Consider the following 19,297-nt stretch of genomic DNA (forward strand, 5'->3'; position numbering starts at 1 on the left):
TTGGGGTGAGGGGAGGAAGACAGGACACAGACATGCTGTGGAGGAGAGACAGAGATTATTAATAACTCATGATTACATGCAGTGAGGTGTAAACACATAGTAGGTAGGTGAAGAACAAACACCCAGTGCATCATGGGAATCCCCAGCAGCCTACGTCTATTGCAGCATAACTAAGGGAGGATTCAGGGTCACCTGGTCCAGCCCTAACTATATGCTTTAGCAAAAAGGAAAGTTTGAAGCCTAATCTTGAAAGTAGAGATAGTGTCTGTCTCCTGAATCCAAACCGGCTTTTCAGGGAGTTTTTAGGACATCCTGATAATAAAGAATTACAGTAGTCCAGCCTGGAAGTAATAAATGCATGAACTAGTTTTTCAGCATCACTCTGAGACAGGATATTTCTAATTTTAGAGATGTTGCACAAATGGAAGAAAGCAGTCTTACATATTTGTTTAATATGTGCGTTGAAGGACATGTCCTGGTCAAAAATGACTCCAAGGTTCCTCACAGTGTTACTGGAGGCCAAGGTAATGCCATCCAGAGTAAGAATCTGCTTAGATACCATATTTCTAAGATTTTCAGGGCCGAGTACAATAACCTCAGTTTGTTACTTCACCGGTACGAGTGGAAAACAGATCGAGACAAGTGGCCAGCTGTGGTTTTTGGTCAAAGGTGTTGCGTTACAGCTGCAGGAGGTGGCCTCTCACCTCCTAAGAGGAGGAAGTGGTGTTTATGGTAAACGCCCCCTGAGCTAGGTGCCTTTATTTACATGAATGATTCACAGGTTAGTCCAGAACATAATGTTTGTTATTTGGTGAGACGCGACTAAATCCTCCCAAACTTCAGGATCCTCTCTCGTCCTGTCTTATCTCAGGTTAGGAAATCCTCAAAAACACCTCAGCCTCGTGTCTCTAAGTTGGTCTCCAAACCACTCAGCTGTCCCTCTCATCTCTTCATTTCTAATTTCTGTCCACTCGGATCACCTCCATTGAAAATCTTAACAACTTCAGCTCTGTGTTTCTGTCAGTGCTGAGATATCTCAGGTAGTCTGCTCATAGCTCTTTGGGAATCACCTTGTTGGTGCAAGAATACTATTAAAAGTTTGTAAATCTGTTTTATTTTTGCTATTTCTTGTAGATTTAATTGAAGAAACAGTCGAAGAGTTCAGCTGAGAACAAATGATGTTTAGGCAACACAGAAAAACTTTGACCTTCATGATTGAACTATTAAGAAACTCTGGCTCCCTGGAAGCAAAATATAAAGAAATGTGTGGTTACTTTACACTTTCCATAGTGCTGTATATGTACTCAATGATCACTTCATTAGGTACTCATAGTCCTAAAATAGAAAATACCCAGTGAGTGACAGTTCTCTGGGTGAAAATGCTTTGGGGTACTGAGGGAATGCTTGGTCTGCTTTGAGCTCACGAGAAGGAAACAGTATCTTAAAATGCCGCCTGCACACTTTGCAGACGCATCTCTGAGCACAGATAACAACAGGAAACTGAGGCGACAGTTCACACGGCTTTGCCAGGTGAAAGACCAATACAAAGTGGTGTACAGGTGAGAAGTGGAACGAAAATCATACATGATTCCAAACATTTTTTACATATAAATAACTGCAAAGTGGGGTGTGTGTAATTATTCAGCCCCCTTTGGTCTGAGTGCAGTCAGTTGCCCATAGACATTGCCTGATGAGTGCTAATGACTAAATAGAGTGCACCTGTGTGTAATCTAATGTCAGTACAAATACAGCTGCCCTGTGACAGCCTCAGAGGTTGTCTAAGAGAATACTGGGAGCAACAACACCATGAAGTCCAAAGAACACACAGCAGACAGGTCAGGGATAAAGTTATTGAGAAATTTAAAGCAGGCTTAGGCTACAAAAAGATTTCCCAAGCCTTGAACATCCCACGGAGCACCGTTCAAGCCATCATTCAGAAATGGAAGGAGTATGGCACAACTGTAAACCTACCAAGACAAGGCCGTCCACCTAAACTCACAGGCCGAACAAGGAGAGCGCTGATCAGAAATGCAGCCAAGAGGCCCATGGTGACTCTGGACGAGCTGCAGAGATCTACAGCTCAGGTGGGGGAATCTGTCCATAGGACAACTATTAGTCGTGCACTGTACAAAGTTTGCTTTATGGAAGAGAGAGGAGGGATATTATACCCCTTATGTCAAACTGAGTGATTTGTGGCCCCAATAAATTATTCATGAGCTCAGGAAGTAAAGGAAGTAATAAAGGAAGTAATAAAAATATGATATTCATAAAATTATGATATTCATCCAAAATATGCTAGTTCATAGCTCATTGCTTTCCCCCCCAAAAGAGAACTAATGATTATTTTAAAAAGTTTTTTTTATATCAAATAGCATTCTTTTATTTTTAAGCCATTAAAGAAAGTTTTTTACTTTTTTATGCTTAAAAATCGCCATCTGGTGGTGGGTCAGCGCGTGAGTGCGCCCCCCCCCCGCGCCTGTGTGTCTGTGCGCGCTTGTGCGCGTGCCTGTCTCGGGCTCCGTGTTTATGTATGAAAATGTGTTAAACCGTAGTAAAAGTGCTTAGTTAAACTTGTGCTTTTGTAACGTTCAGTATGGCCACACATACAGGGTGCATACCTTGTGGGAAAACTTTATTTCATTTTATTTGCATTTGTTTAATCCAAACAAGGAGATTTAGAATCAAAGTCCGACTCACAAAAAACTCTCGCGATCCCCCCGAGCATAAACGCACCGCGGCTCCCAATATAAAAAACTTCCTGAAAAAAACTCTTTTCTCCAAAACACCATCCGTCCATCCATCTTCATCCGCTTTATCCGAGGCCGGGTCGCAGGGGCAGTAGCCTAAGCAGGGAAGCCCAGACCTCCCTCTCCCCAGCCACCTCCTCCAGCTTATCCGGAGGAACACCAAGGCGCTCCCAGGCCAGCCGAGAGATGTAATCTCTCCAGCGTGTCCTGGGTCTGCCCCGGGGCCTCCTCCCGGTGGGACATGCCCGGAACACCTCACCCAGGAGGCACCCAGGAGGCATCCTTGTCAGATGCCCGAACCACCTCAACTGGCTCCTTTCGATGTGGAGGAGCAGCGGCTCTACTCTGAGCCCCTCCCGGATGGCCGAACTTCTCACCCTATCTCTAAGGGAGAGGCCAGCCACCCTTCGGAGGAAGCGCATTTCTGCCGCTTGTATCCGCGATCTCGTTCTTTCGGTCACTACCCACAGCTCGTGGCCATAGGTGAGGGTAGGGACGTAGATCGACCGGTAAATTGAGAGCTTCGCTTTTACACTTAGCTCCCTCTTCACCACGACGGACCGGTGCAGCGTCCGCATCACTGCAGCCGCAGCACCAATCTGTCTGTCAATCTCCGGCTCCCTTCTCCCATCACTCGCGAACAAGACCCCGAGATACTTGAACTCCTCCACTTGGGGCAGGAACTCATCCCAGACCCGGAGTGGGCACTCCACCCTTTTCCGGCTGAGAACCATGGCCTCAGATTTGGAGGTGCTGATCCTCATTCCCGCTGCTTCACACTCGGCTGCGAACCGTTCCAGTGCGAACTGGAGGCCTTCACCCGATGAAGCCAACAGAACCACATCATCCGCAAAAAGCAGAGATGAGATTTTGAGGCCACCGAAGTGAAAGCCCTCCGCCACTTGGCTGCGCCTAGAAATCCTGTCCATAAAAATTATGAACAGAACCGGTGACAAAGGGCAGCCCTAGCGGCGCCCATCACCCACCGGAAACGAGTCCGACTTATTGCCGGCAATGCGAACCAAGCTCTTGCAATGGTTGTATAGGGATCGAATGGCCCGTAGCAATGGGCCAGACACCCCATACTCCCGCAACACCTCCCACAGGACACCCCGAGGGACACGGTCGAATGCCTTCTCCAAGTCCACAAAACACATGTAGACTGGTTGGGCATACTCCCATGCACCCGCAAGTATCCTTGAGAGGCTAAAGAGCTGGTCCAGTGTTCCGCGACCAGGACGAAAACCGCATTGTTCCTCCTGTATCCGAGGTTCGACTAGCGGACGAACTCTCCTTTCCAGCACCCTGGCATAGACTTTCCCAGGGAGGCTGAGGAGTGTGATCCCCCTGTAGTTGGAACACACCCTCCAGTCTCCCTTCTTAAAGATGGGGACCACCACCCCGGTCTGCCAGTCCAGGGGTACTGCCCCTGATCTCCACGCAACATTGCAGAGGCGTGTCAACCAAGACAGCCCCACAACGTCCAGAGCCTTCAGGAACTCAGGGCGGACCTCATCAACACCAGGGGCTCTGCCACCAAGCAGTTGTTTAACTGCCTCAGTGACCTCGCCCCCGGAAATTGGCGGGTCATTCCCCTCATCCCCAGACTCTGCTTCCTCCTCGGAAGACGTGTCAGTGGGATTAAGGAGGTCCTCGAAGTATTCCTTCCACCGCCTGACAATTTTCTCAGTCGACGTCAGCAGCGCTCCGCCAGCACTATACACAGTGCAGGTAGAGCACCGCTTTCCCCTCCTGAGACGCCTGACGGTTTGCCAGAATCTCTTCGAGGCAGTCCGAAAGTCTTTTTCCATGGCTTCTCCGAACTCCTCCCACACCCGAGTTTTTGCTTCAGCCACTGCCCGAGCCGCATTCCGCTTGGCCTGTCGATACCTGTCGGCTGCCTCTGGAGTCCCACAGGCTAACCAAGCCCGACAGGACTCCTTCAGCCTGGTGGCTCCCTTCACCTCTGGTGTCCACCATTTGGTTCGGGGATTACTACCACGGCAGGCACCAACCACCTTGCGACCGCAGCTCAATGCAGCAGCTTCGGCGATGGAGACGCTGAACATGGTCCATTCGGACTCAATGTCCCCAGTCTCCCTCGGAATGCTGTTGAAGCTCTGCCGGAGGTGTGCGTTGAAGATCTCGCGGACTGGGGCCTCTGCTAGACGTTCCCAGCACACCCTCACTACACGTTTAGGTGCACCGGGTCTGTCCAGCGTCCTCCCCCGCCACCTGATCCAACTCACCACCAGGTGGTGATCAGTTGACAGCTCAGCCCCTCTCTTTACCCGAGTGTCCAGAACATATGGTCGCAGGTCTGGTGATACAATTACAAAATCGATCATCGACCTGCGGCCTAGAGCATCCTGGTGCCACGTGCACTTATGGACACTCTTATGTTCGAACAAGGTGTTCGTTATGGCCAAACTGTGATTTACACAGAAGTCCAATAACAAAACACCACTCGGGTTCAGATCAGGGAGGCCGTTCCTCCCGATCACGCCCCTCCAGGTCTCGCTGTCGTTACCCACGTGAGCATTGAAGTCTCCCAGCAGGACAACAGAGTCTCCAGGTGGGGCACCTTCCAGCACCCCCCCCCCCCAGGGACTCTAAGAAGGCTGGGTACTCTGAACTGCCACTCGGCGCATAAGCACAGATGACAGTCAGGACCCGTTCCCCGACCCTTCTCCAAAACACACGCAACAAAAAACCCCTAGAATAACTTGTTAGGGACCCCTCTATTCCCAAAACCTTATATTCGATAACAGGGGAAATCCTGAAAAAATCCTTAGTCTTTTTTCTTCAAACGATCCCTCTTTCTCAAATTCAGCGCACCGCTGCTCCCACCAAACCCCTAGGCAAACAAGCAGCGAAACCTCCTCAAAAACCCTCCGTATTTCTATCCAAAATACGCACTACAAAAACCCTAGAATAACTTGTAGGGAACCCTCGATACCCAAAGCCTTATATTCGAAAACAGGGGAAATCCTGAAAAAATCCTTAGTCTTTTTTCTCCAAACCAGCTCTCTACTAGCTCCGTCTCAAATTCAGCGCAAACTCTAAGTTCTCCTTTCGCTATCACTCGAACCGGTCCGCAGCCAGCGCACAATTTTTCCTTGTTGTTCGCTCCCCGGCTCCGTTCCCGAATGACTGCTTGCTTCGTTCAAAATTTGCGCCAGAGACCAACTCCGCCTCACAGGCGTCCCTAACTCGCCCCGCTGCCAATCCCATAACAAAGGGGCGGCTCCCCTCGCACCCCGGTTAGCCAATCGGGTGTAGGTCTGATGGAGGAGAGATTCAGGCTCAACACCGGTGGGTTTTGGGGCTATGCTTTCAGCCTTAGAGAAATCTATTACGACCAGCTAAAAGCGGGTGAAGGTTTTGGCCCGCTAACACCGCGGATCGCCTTTACTTCGTCTGATTGGGGTGTTTTGAGCCTCATCACTACGCCCGAAGTGCAGAAGAGCCTGCGGGACGAGCTCGCGACAACTGCGAACCAGGGATCAACAACAACTCGCCTCGCTTTCCCTATGTGCATATCACTCGGTAAGTGTTAATCTTCCTCTCTAACTACATTTTTGCATTTTCCTTTGTACCATTCTGTCAATCCTTTCATTTAAAAAAATATCACAATGGTTTGTAACACGTACAATACACCATCCGTCCATCCATTCGCTTCCGCTTATCCTTTTTTCAGGCTCGCGCAGTGCGCTGGAGCCTATCCCACGTACAATACACTTTAAAAATATATATAAGCTCGACTTTAACCCTTGGATGCACAACCTACCAATACCTACACTCTTCCACAAGTGGGGTCAAAAATGACCCCAAATAGAAACAATGCATTTTGCTATAAACTCGGTTGTTATTCTTCAAAATCTTTAAAAAGAAGAGTTGTAACATTCTAATATTTGAGGTATTCCTCATGAAACATGTTTGTGACATGAGGCCCTTTGCATTTTTATTTATTTTTTCATTAATTTTAAGAAATTGCAGTTTTTGTATCACTTGTATCACTTTTGTATCCATGCTCTGCATATACTGCAGAAGCTGGGTCTTCCCTCTGAAAGGCACAAGTTGTTCATCCACTGTAACACAATCACTGAGGATGAATTTCTGCCTGCAGTTGACCAGGAACAGGTCCCATATGTAGCGGAAAGCTGCCATGTGGTTTGTTTTCAGTCGGTAAGCTCTGGTCCTCTTGTCATCAAAGCGCAAGAAATGGCGAATATCTTTAAATCTTTGAATTGACATAGTGGCCTTGTACAATGGGTTATGCAGAGGACTCCCAAAAAACACACAGACTGGTACATCCCAGTTCTTCTCACTTCCTGCAAGAATGGTCAGTCAAATGAAGGCCAGGAGCTTATGTTTGATTACATTTTTCCACTCTTTTCCCCTGTCTGTGGCTACTCTTCGTGCCTCCATGTTTGTGCACGTCAGCACCTTTTCTATTATATTATCAGACATGAACATCTTCCATGCATTATTGGGGAGACAGTACTAAACCCAGGTGCAAGCCCTGGCCGACTAATTCAGAATATTGTGGCTAGAACAGTAAGAGGGGCTCATTCTGTTAGACTCAATATCCATCTCCTCTTCAGAGGACTCATCAGAGGACTCCCCTGTATCTGACTGGCCTTGTTCAGTGGGGGGGACAATAGTCTGGGTCCTCTATATCTGAGATGTCAGATTCTGAGTCAATGCCTCCGATGGGCTCTTCATCCAATCCGTCCTGGATCATTTGTAGGGCAAGGTCCACATGGATCCTAGCTGGCCTCATAGCAGCCATGTTACTTTAGATATTAAAAAAAACATCAGAAAGGACAATGTTTGAAATGCACAGGAAACTATAAACAGGGCTGCACATAAATGGTCCGCAGGTGTGCATTTGCTGTCAAAATAAAAGACGCATACCAGATAAGAAGTTAGAATGCTCATTTGCGTACATTAGATGCTCTGGAGGAGGACAGACATTTGTTCAGAACTCTTAAAGATGTCGAAGAAGCAAGCTCCGTAAGCAATTACTTTGGTGTTCCTCCACCACAAAAGAAGCGCATATTCTCTGAATTTCCGGGAATACTTTTATTGTGACAGCGAATGCACACCTGCGGACCACTTATGTGCAGCCCTGACTATAACTCATGTATGTTATTGTGTAAAAATTAATTCTTGATCCATCAGAAGTGTAAGTGGGACAGTCAGAGTTGCTAAGAATGAAAGTTTCATAGAAGATTCCATAGGAACTGCTGACCCCACTTGTGGAAGAGTAGGGTAGTGATACAAAAACTGCATTTTTTTTTTTAATTAATGAAAAAATAAATAAAAATGCAAATGGCCTCATGTTACAAACATATATATTTTTTGAGGAATACCTGGAATATGAATATATTACAACTTTGCATTTTAAAGATTTTGAAGAAAAACAACCCATGGGGTCATTTTTGACCCCACGTGTGCATCTAAGGGTTAACTCCCGTAAAAGTTTATACATTACATGTCTACATCACCTATCATGGCCTCATCAGGTATCTTATATCATCTTGTTATTATGTTATGCTCCTTTGATATTTTGCTAGTTTGCGTGTTTTAAAACTTTTTGTTTTTCTTTATATTTTTAGACTCTGATTTAAGCCAGATGTGTTAACCTGATCGCTGCGAAACACCAGCCCTGCGTGGATTTTGACCGCGAGTGACCGGATGTTGTTTCCGGCCTGAGGTTGCCTGAAATGCCGTGAGGCTCGTTTGAAAGATTGCGCCCGAGACCAACTCCGCCTCCAAGGCGTGCCTACCTTTAGCTGCCACCAGTGAGATATCAGAGCCGGGCTCCACATATCCAATCGGGAGCACGAGCAAGACAGCTTTTGCAGACTCTCCAGAAATATACAAGTCCTTACCAACTGCTCTGCAACCCAGTGTTTCTGGTCCCCTCACCAGCATCGCTTTTTGAGATATTTTTTATGAACCACCAAAGAGAGACATTTTACCCCCCAGTACAGACGACTGGATCTGAGGGCAGCAGCGGGGACAAATGATCGTAATGAAGCGATGGACATTTCATGGCTGGTCTTAGATAATCGTGAGTTATTGTGTCTTATGGTGAAAAGTACATAGTTTTGCGAGAGGCATACAAGCACTGTGGAAAAAGTAATCGTAAAACTGTCTTTGTGAACACTTTGCTCCCTACGTTATGCTTCAAAATATGTGATACATGTAATGTGATCATCAAAGAACATGATTTTTTTTTTTTAAACTTTTATTCTTATGCTTTTAAAACTATGTTAGATTATGGGTGTGTCTGTCTGTCTGTCTGTGGAGTAAAATGACCTTCTTCTTATGATGTTGTCACCATGACTCATTCAGGATTAACACCACAAATTGTTTCGATAGCAGAAACAGTCTGTCTTACAGTTCTCAGACGTTACCGCTAGTTTTGCAAGCACAGTCTTCTTCAGCTCTGTTTATGTAGCTTTTATGAAACTGATTTTCCATAGTACAAGTAGCATTTCATTTTTCTTTGCTCTCCAGTATAAATGCAAGAATTTGCAGGCTTTATTGAAACTGTCACAAATGTAACACTCAATGCCAAAAACAGGGTTGATTAATGTTTCTATGAACAATGCTTCGTATATCAACAGCTCTGAAACCCCCCTTTATTTTTTTAAAGTAATGCAGAACAGGATCTCTCTCACTCTGTCTCTAAAAATCCCAACAAAACTGACAATCACCTTGTAGAGGAATTTCTTTCATTTATGTATTGATCACTGTGTTTATTGGTAATGCTTTTAGGTAACTGTTTTAGCATGTCTGCCTCATACTCCATTCAAACAGTTAGATGGTGGGGGTCTGGTAAGGAAGTTGGGGGGAAGCAGACAACTCCACAGGAAGAGTCTTTTTGTCTTTTCTCCACTGTAAGAGATAGCAAGGGAGTGTGAAACTTTCTTTGGGGGAAAGACTTGGAAAAGCATTGCAAGAATCAATCTCGTTATTTGTTTTACCCTCATACACTCAGAATACAGCATTATATAAGCAGAGTGTTTTAGCGGTATTTGACGAGTGTTTGTCAATCATTAGTAGTTACTCTTGCAAAGGTGATTTGCTTGTTTTAAATTTGTCCACTATTTTTATTTTTAATTTTTGTATTTTGTAATGCATCTCTGATTCACTTGTGTGTACCTCACAAGTCAAATTATACATTGTGATGGAGCAGTCACAATACACTACAATACACACTCACGAGACAGTTTGATTTTTTTAACACAAAGTTTGTATGAAGTTCACCTTATCAGCTGAAACTATTAAAGCCAGAACTTACAACATCAAAAACCTTTTACTTAATGTACAGGGTTTCCAAAAAAGTTTTATTTCAGGTATATAAACCAATACATTTGATTCTAGTAAAACCAATAATTACATTGATTCTTGCAATGCTTTTCCAAGAAAGTTTTATTTGATATAACGGGTTTCCAAAAAGTTTCAAGTAAAACAAAACCAATACATTTGTTTGTAAAAGCAATAATTACATTGATACTTTTAAGGAGTTTCCAAAAAAGGTTTTGACTGGCAACAACGCTCACCTGCTAAATCCAACAGAACACAACTGGGACATTATGTTTCACTCCATCTGACTGTGCAGGAGCTCAGTGTTGGGTATGGTAAATGGTCTGTTTCATATTTAGTGCTTTTAGACTCTTCCTGGTTGTTGATGTTTGTTTCTAAAGATGTTGTTGTTGAGACTTTGTAGAAAGCAGCTCCACCTCTGACCACACACACACTCAACTCCACTCACTCACCTGGAGGATCAACACTCAGGCTAATGATGCTGATGGGGTTAATGCTCTGGGGATTTAGCAGGTGATCTAAATCATGTGTAACATGTGAATTTCTGGAGTGTGGCATTAATAAAGTCTGTGGCTATGTCAAAGCTGACGTTTAAACTCCTTTTTTAAATTTACCAACATTTCTGATTTGCAGCTAAGACTGTGACATGTTTTCACCATTTGCAAGCCAGAAGAGTGATCACTCTTGAAGCCTGGTTGCTGCACAATACTAGGACTACTAGTACTAGTTCTAGTACTACTGCTACTGCACAAAGCATATTGTTCAGGAATTTCACAAATTTGCTTAAGTCTAATGTGTTGGCTTACAGGTAAACTTGTTTTGGAGGTGGATAGGATGAAAACTTCCAGCATCACATAATGTTTTCCGATCAGTAGGTTTGGAGTAAAAAAGAACTGGACATATATTTGTCTTTTTTGGGCTACTTTTATGTCAAGATTACAATGGTGTTGCAGGTGATAAAGAGCCATAGACTACTTCCATTTGTTTAGAGGTGATTGCCAGTTTGGTTGGGTTTTTTAGAGACACACAGATCCTGTCCTGCATTAAAAAATGATTTTCAGAGCTGTTGATATTGTCACGGCTGGGGCAGCAGTCGTGTTGTGGAATGAATGAGGACCCAAGATGTAGATGGCGGTGGAGATGCGAATGAGGATTTATTTACAGTGAGAAATAACCAAAGCCAGGGCAGAACTAAACATAAACCTAGACTGGGGAAACTAATCACAAAAGGAGGACACGGGGCGAGGAACAGAGAGACACGGAGTAACACTGAGGAGTCACAGAGGATGAACACAGACGACGCCACGAAGAGCACAGGCAGGCACACAGTATAAATACACACACCAGGTAATCAGGAAATGGCCCACAGGAGGGGACGCGGCTGGAACTAATGGGCATAATGAGACACAAACCTACAAAGTAAAACAGGAAACACACAGACTGTTTTACAACACAAACACGGGGACACGAACAGAGCACCGAGGACAGACACAGGTAGGGCTGATAAAACACTAAACTCCAGGTTCAGCCCTAAACTAATACAAAATCAGAATAAACACAAAGCACAAAATGAAATCCAAGGAAACACAAAACGCTGGGTCAAAATGACCCAGGACCATGACAGATATATGAATCAGTGTTCATAGAGACATGGATCAACCCTGTTTTGACAGTGAGAGTGTTACATTGTGACAGTTTCCATAAAAGCCTGCAAATTCTCTGAACAGGTAGCCATGAAGCAACCTTTTTTTTATTTTTTAAAAGGTTAATTAAACTTAATATTATTTGTATGGCCATATCACAACAACAGCATAGCCTTAAACCAGGTTTGGAGTAAAGAGAACTGGACATATAGTTGCTTTTTGGGTTACTTTGAAGTCAAGAAAGTTAACTTGTTTAGAACTGTGATCAAGGATAACACACAAAATGTTGAACGTTTCAATATAAAAACTGTACAAGCTCCAGAAAAGTGGCAACTGAGGAGGCAAAATTGCAGGCAATTTTTACTTAAGTAGAAGTACAACTGCTAGTGTCAAAAACACTCGAGTAAAAGTTTGATAAAGTATCAGGTCAGAAATGTGCTCAAATTGAGAAAGTCAAAGTAGTAACCTAACTGAACCTTGTGCTATAATAAAAAATAATATTAGTAGATTGGACTACAAACTTAGTCTGGTGGTAAAAGGCACAAAGGCCTCAGGGGGACATTTGGCAGCCAGGGTTAGAGCTCAGACACCTGGAGCCTGGGGGTTGGGGCTAACAACACTGACTGGTAAAAGAATCTAACATCCAAGTGTTACATGGTGTTGCAGGTGACAAAAAGCCATAAACCACTGTTTAGAGGCTGTTGTAGAAGTTTTCCATTTAATAGCGCCTGCAGACAAGTGCTGAGCGGTAGCTAACATTCTTTAATCAAGACAAAGAACAGAAACCAAGCTCGGTGAGGGACTGCCATCGCTGGGGCAGAGGGTGAGCAGAGTCTCTCACTGAGCCTAGCATGGCTCTCAGTTAAATACCTCGTACAGGAAAGAAGGCAGTACACAGCTGTTTTCACACCTTTGGTCTTTCCCCCAAAGAAAGTTTCACACTCCCTTGCTATCTCTTACAGTGGAGAAAAGACAAAAAGACTCTTCCTGTGGAGTTGTCTGCTTCCCCCCAACTTCCTTACCAGACCCCCACCATCTAACTGTTTGAATGGAGTATGAGGCAGACATGCTAAAACAGTTACCTAAAAGCATTACCAATAAACACAGTGATCAATACATAAATGAAAGAAATTCCTCTACAAGGTGATTGTCAGTTTTGTTGGGATTTTTAGAGACAGAGTGAGAGAGATCCTGTTCTGCATTACTTTAAAAAAATAAAGGGGGGTTTCAGAGCTGTTGATATACGAAGCAGTGTTCATAGAAACATTAATCAACCCTGTTTTTGGCATTGAGTGTTACATTTGTGACAGTTTCAATAAAGCCTGCAAATTCTTGCATTTATACTGGAGAGCAAAGAAAAATGAAATGCTACTTGTACTATGGAAAATCAGTTTCATAAAAGCTACATAAACAGAGCTGAAGAAGACTGTGCTTGCAAAACTAGCGGTAACGTCTGAGAACTGTAAGACAGACTGTTTCTGCTATCGAAACAATTTGTGGTGTTAATCCTGAATGAGTCATGGTGACAACATCATAAGAAGAAGGTCATTTTACTCCACAGACAGACAGACAGACACACCCATAATCTAACATAGTTTTAAAAGCATAAGAATAAAAGTTTAAAAAAAAAAAATCATGTTCTTTGATGATCACATTACATGTATCACATATTTTGAAGCATAACGTAGGGAGCAAAGTGTTCACAAAGACAGTTTTACGATTACTTTTTCCACAGTGCTTGTATGCCTCTCGCAAAACTATGTACTTTTCACCATAAGACACAATAACTCACGATTATCTAAGACCAGCCATGAAATGTCCATCGCTTCATTACGATCATTTGTCCCCGCTGCTGCCCTCAGATCCAGTCGTCTGTACTGGGGGGTAAAATGTCTCTCTTTGGTGGTTCATAAAAAATATCTCAAAAAGCGATGCTGGTGAGGGGACCAGAAACACTGGGTTGCAGAGCAGTTGGTAAGGACTTGTATATTTCTGGAGAGTCTGCAAAAGCTGTCTTGCTCGTGCTCCCGATTGGATATGTGGAGCCCGGCTCTGATATCTCACTGGTGGCAGCTAAAGGTAGGCACGCCTTGGAGGCGGAGTTGGTCTCGGGCGCAATCTTTCAAACGAGCCTCACGGCATTTCAGGCAACCTCAGGCCGGAAACAACATCCGGTCACTCGCGGTCAAAATCCACGCAGAGCCGGTGTTTCGCAGCGATCAGGTTAACACATCTGGCTTAAATCAGAGTCTAAAAATATAAAGAAAAACAAAAAGTTTTAAAACACGCAAACTAGCAAAATATCAAAGGAGCATAACATAATAACAAGATGATATAAGATACCTGATGAGGCCATGATAGGTGATGTAGACATGTAATGTATAAACTTTTACGGGAGTTAAAATCGAGCTTATATATATTTTTAAAGTGTATTGTACGTGGGATAGGCTCCAGCACACCGCGCGAGCCTGAAAAAAGGATAAGCGGAAGCGAATGGATGGACGGATGGTGTATTGTACGTGTTACAAACCATTGTGATATTTTTTTAAATGAAAGGATTGACAGAATGGTACAAAGGAAAATGCAAAAATGTAGTTAGAGAGGAAGATTAACACTTACCGAGTGATATGCACATAGGGAAAGCGAGGCGAGTTGTTGTTGATCCCTGGTTCGCGGTTGTCGCAAGCTCGTCCCGCAGGCTCTTCTGCACTTCGGGCGTAGTGATGAGGCTCAAAACACCCCAATCAGACGAAGTAAAGGCCAAAACCTTCACCCGCTTTTAGCTGGTCGTAATAGATTTCTCTAAGGCTGAAAGCATAGCCCCAAAACCCACCGGTGTTGAGCCTGAATCTCTCCTCCATCAGACCTACACCCGATTGGCTAACCGGGGTGCGAGGGGAGCCGCCCCTTTGTTATGGGATTGGCAGCGGGGCGAGTTAGGGACGCCTGTGAGGCGGAGTTGGTCTCTGGCACAAATTTTGAACGAAGTAAGCAGTCATTCGGGAACGGAGCCGGGGAGCGAACAACAAGGAAAAATTGTGCGCTGGCTGCGGACCGGTTCGAGTGATAGCGAAAGGAGAACTTAGAGTTCGCGCTGAATTTGAGACGGAGCTAGTAGAGAGCTGGTTTGGAGAAAAAAGACTAAGGATTTTTTTCAGGTGTTTTCCCCTGTTATCGAATATAAGGTTTTGGGAATAGAGGGGTCCCTAACAAGTTATTTTAAGGGTTTTTTGTTGCGCATGTTTTGGAGAAAATAGTTTTTTTCAGGAAGTTTTTTATGTTGGGAGCCGCGGTGCGTTTATGCTCGGGGGGATCGCGGGAGTTTTTTGCGAGTCGGACTTTGATTCTAAATCTCCTTGTTTGGATTAAACAAATGCAAATAAATTGAAATAAAGTTTTCCCACGAGGTATGCACCCTGTATGTGTGGCCATACTGAATGTTACAAAAGCACAAGTTTAACTAAGCACTTTTACTACGGTTTAACACATTTTCATACATAAACACTGAGCCCGAGACAGGCGCGCGCACAGACACACAGGCGCGGGGGGGGCGCACTCACGCGCTGACCCACCACCAGATGGCGATTTTTAAGCATAAAAAAGTAAAAAACTTTCTTTATTGGCTTAAAAATAAAAGAATACTATTTGATACAAAAAACTTTTTAAAATAATCATTAGTTCTTTTTGGGGGGAAAAAGCAATGAGCTATGAACTAGCATATTTTGGATGAATATCATAATTTTATGAAAATCATATTTTTATTAATATCATATTTTTATTACTTCCTTTATTACTTCCTTTACTTCCTGAGCTCATGAATAATTTATTGGGGCCACAAATCATTCAGTTTGACATAAGGGGTATAATATCCCTCCTGAAGAGTGGCAAGAAGAAAGCCATTGTTAACAGAAAACCATAAGAAGTCCCGTTTGCAGTTTGCCACAAGCCATGTGGGGGACACAGCAAACATGTGGAAGAAGGTGCTCTGGTCAGATGAGACCAAAATGGAACTTTTTGGCCAAAATGCAAAACGCTATGTGTGGCGGAAAACTAACACTGCACATCACTCTGAACACACCATCCCCACTGTCAAATATGGTGGTGGCAGCATCATGCTCTGGGGGTGCTTCTCTTCAGCAGGGACAGGGAAGCTGGTCAGAGTTGATGGGAAGATGGATGGAGCCAAATACAGGGCAATCTTGGAAGAAAACCTCTTGGAGTCTGCTAAAGACTTGAGACTGGGGCGGAGGTTCACCTTCCAGCAGGACAACGACCCTAAACATAAAGCCAGGGCAACAATGGAATGGTTTAAAACAAAACATATCCATGTGTTAGAATGGCCCAGTCAAAGTCCAGATCTGAATCCAATCCAGAATCTGTGGCAAGATCTGAAAACTGCTGTTCACAAACGCTGTCCATCTAATCTGACTGAGCTGGAGCTGTTTTGCAAAGAAGAATGGGCAAGGATTTCAGTCTGTAGATGTGCAAAGCTGGTAGAGACATACCCTAAAAGACTGGCAGCTGGAATTGCAGCAAAAGGTGGTTCTACAAAGTATTGACTCAGGGGGCTGAATAATTACGCACACCCCACTTTGCAGTTATTTATTTGTAAAAAATGTTTGGAATCATGTATGATTTTCGTTCCACTTCTCACGTGTACACCACTTTGTATTGGTCTTTCACCTGGAATTCCAATAACATTGATTCATGTTTGTGGCTGTAATGTGACAAAATGTGGAAAAGTTCAAGGGGGCCGAATACTTTTGCAAGCCACTGTATAGTACTGTGCAAAGGTTTTAGGCCGGTGTGAAAAATCCTGTAAACAAAGAAAGTGTTCAGAAATATAAATGATTGTTTACTGGCCACAAATGTATTCTGCAGCAGGACAACGACCCCAAACACACAGCCAACGTGATTCAGAACAATCTTCAGCTTAAAGAAGTAGTAGTCCTGGAAGTGATGGTCCGGCCCCCACCGAGCCCTGATCTCAACATCAACATCGAGTGTGTCTGGGATTACATGAAGAGACAGAAGGATGTGAGGAAGCCTTCATCCACAGAAGATCTGTGGTTAGTTCTCCGGGATGTTTGGAACAACCTACCAGTGTGCAAGTGGACTTAGGAGAAGCCAAAGGGTGGTCCCACCAAATATTGATGTGATTTCTCCTTTGTTCATTCACTGCATTTTGTTGATTGATGAAAATAAATGATTAGCACTTCCATTTCTGAAAGCATTCTATCTTTACAGCGTTTTTTCCTCACCCGCCTAAAACTCCAATCATCTCACACTGGTTACTTATTGGACAAGTAACTGAGATCTGGGTTAAGATCTCAGCCCAATAGAGGACTTTTGAAATATAACGGAGCAAAAGATTCACATCAGCGACCTGCAGCCTTTGTGTGATGCAATCTGTCCTTATGGACTAACGTCTCTGAGGAATGTTTCCAGCATCTTACTGAATCTCAGGACTAAGAGAGCTCTGAATGAAAAAGGGTCCAAGCCGATACTAGCAGGGCATCACTAATCAAGGGTCCAGTCAATATATCTGCTCTGTGACAGCAGGTAATAAAGCAATGGAGCAATATTCAGCCTGCAGCTTCCTGTGGTTAGCTGTTTACTGACAAATATGGGTCACCAACAGGAAGCTTCAGCCACATGTAGGTTCTAACCTTCTCTCTGAGTGGGCACTTTGCATGTGACGACAGCTGAAACAGTACACAGTGCAGACTTAATCACAACGCTGCGACACTACTTATGTTATGGAATCTGATTTAGAGCAGAGATTAGAAGAAGGTCAGAAATGCCTGCTGAGGTCGGTGTAAACCAGTGGAGGTGGGTTTACACCGACTTTAACAGGTGTTAACTGTTAAAGTTGACTTTAACATGAGTGCAGAGAGAAAATGTGATGTTCACAGATTAGAAATCAAAGTAGATCCAGCACTCAGGAAGAGAGCGTGTATCATTCAGTGAGTGATGGTGTTGAACGGGACTCTCAGTTACAGGTCAGTGGTTGATTTTGTCATCATACCATCAGACCTGCAGTTTCTTGGACACACAGTGAAGAGAGCTGATCAGCACTTGGTGGTGACTTGAATCAGCTGCTTGGTACCCGACAGACCTGCAGTTCTTTTTTGTTTGTTTCTCTTTTTTTTTTTCTTTTTTGCCTGTCCCGTTTGGTTTTGCCATCAGAATTATTGTCTAAAGGCAAAGAAAGATGCCCAACAGATTTACTTTACCAAATGGACCAACCCAGCCTTGCCGTATTGGTCCATTTGATTGACCTTTGTTTTTATTGTTTATTTTATTTTATTTTCACTTGCTACACACGAGACAGACATGACTGGGGAAAGAAAGAGAGGTAGGGAAAGAAAAACAGCGGGGAAGAGAAACGGTGATAAAGGGCAAAAAACAAAAACGAACAAAACAAACAGACAAAAAATACATATATCAATCACCTGAATCACCTGACCTGACATACAGGCACACCCAGATACAAACATCCATTCCCACCCTCATGCCCTCATATGCAATTACTCAGCACTCACCCAACGTGGAGACAGACATAAAAATAAACATGATATATAAATGATATAATCCCCACACTATTTATATCTTTTTATTTAGCTTTGAGCAGTGGCATTTGATTAAACATTTATTCCATTTATTAAACATACAGTTTCAATCATGTTATTACACACATTGCATTTGTGCTCATGATAGAGTTCAGCATACAGTCTAACGAAGGTTAAAAGCGTCATTCAGCGCTATGTCTGAACTGAGATATTGATGAAATGACTTGAATGCTGTGAATGAATGCATAATGTCATGGTCCTGGGTCGGTGACCCAGCGCTTTAAATTTATTATTATCCTTTTTCTAGTTTATTCTGATTTTGTATTTGTTCTTAGGGTTTGAGTTGTGTTTCTTTCATCCCTACCTGTGTCTCTCCTTTGTGCTCTGTTCGTGTCCCCAGTTGGTTGTGTAAAACAGTCTGTGAGTTTCCTGTTTTACTTTGTAGATTTGTGTCTCGTTATGTTCAGTAGTTCCAGCTGTGTCCCCTCCTGTCTGCCATTTCCTAATTACCTGGTGTGTGTATTTATACTGCGTGTCTGCCTGTGCTCCTTGTTGCGTCGTCTGTGTTCATTCCCTATGTTTCTCTACGTCTCCCTGTTCTGCTGTCCTCATCTGCCATCTCTGAGTTTCTCCTGCTGACCTTATGTTCCAGGTTTGTTTGTTAGTTTCACCCAGTTTAGGTTTATGTTCAGTCCTGCCCTCACTTCTGTCATTTTCACTGTAAATAAACCTCCACTCGCATCTCCATCACCGTCTGCATCTTGGGTCCTCATTTATTCATCACACGACTGCTGCCCCAGTTGTGACACATAACATGCTTACACACACAGACGTTAAGTACAATTTCTAGGGTAAAGGTGAAATAATTTTGCTTTGTTTCTGCTTAGCAACGAGTGACCCAGAAGGTGTTAAAGATAAGCTTGCCATGAATAAGTCTACAGGAAGCATCTAGAGGTGCCAGACAACCATATAGGGCAAAACGCTGTTGAAC

The 19,297-nt window shown here is 43.8% G+C and overlaps 1 protein-coding gene across 3 annotated transcripts in view; it reads right to left on the minus strand.

The window, feature by feature from the left end:
• The window catches only part of LOC102082503 (uncharacterized), a 47,681-nt gene that overhangs the window by 15,238 nt on the left and 13,146 nt on the right, over window positions 1-19,297 (minus strand). For 2 of the 3 annotated variants that reach the window (XM_025911327.1, XM_025911328.1), the window contains exon 1: window positions 18,671-18,753. The exons of the other annotated variant lie outside the window; for it this stretch is intronic. The gene's annotated coding sequence lies outside the window, so the exon portion shown is untranslated. Of the gene's footprint in view, window positions 1-18,670; window positions 18,754-19,297 lie in introns of those variants that run through there. 3 annotated transcript variants of the gene reach the window in all.

The sequence above is a fragment of the Oreochromis niloticus genome, linkage group LG11 (assembly GCF_001858045.2).
Source record: "Oreochromis niloticus isolate F11D_XX linkage group LG11, O_niloticus_UMD_NMBU, whole genome shotgun sequence".
NCBI classification, from domain to species: Eukaryota; Metazoa; Chordata; class Actinopteri; order Cichliformes; family Cichlidae; genus Oreochromis; species Oreochromis niloticus.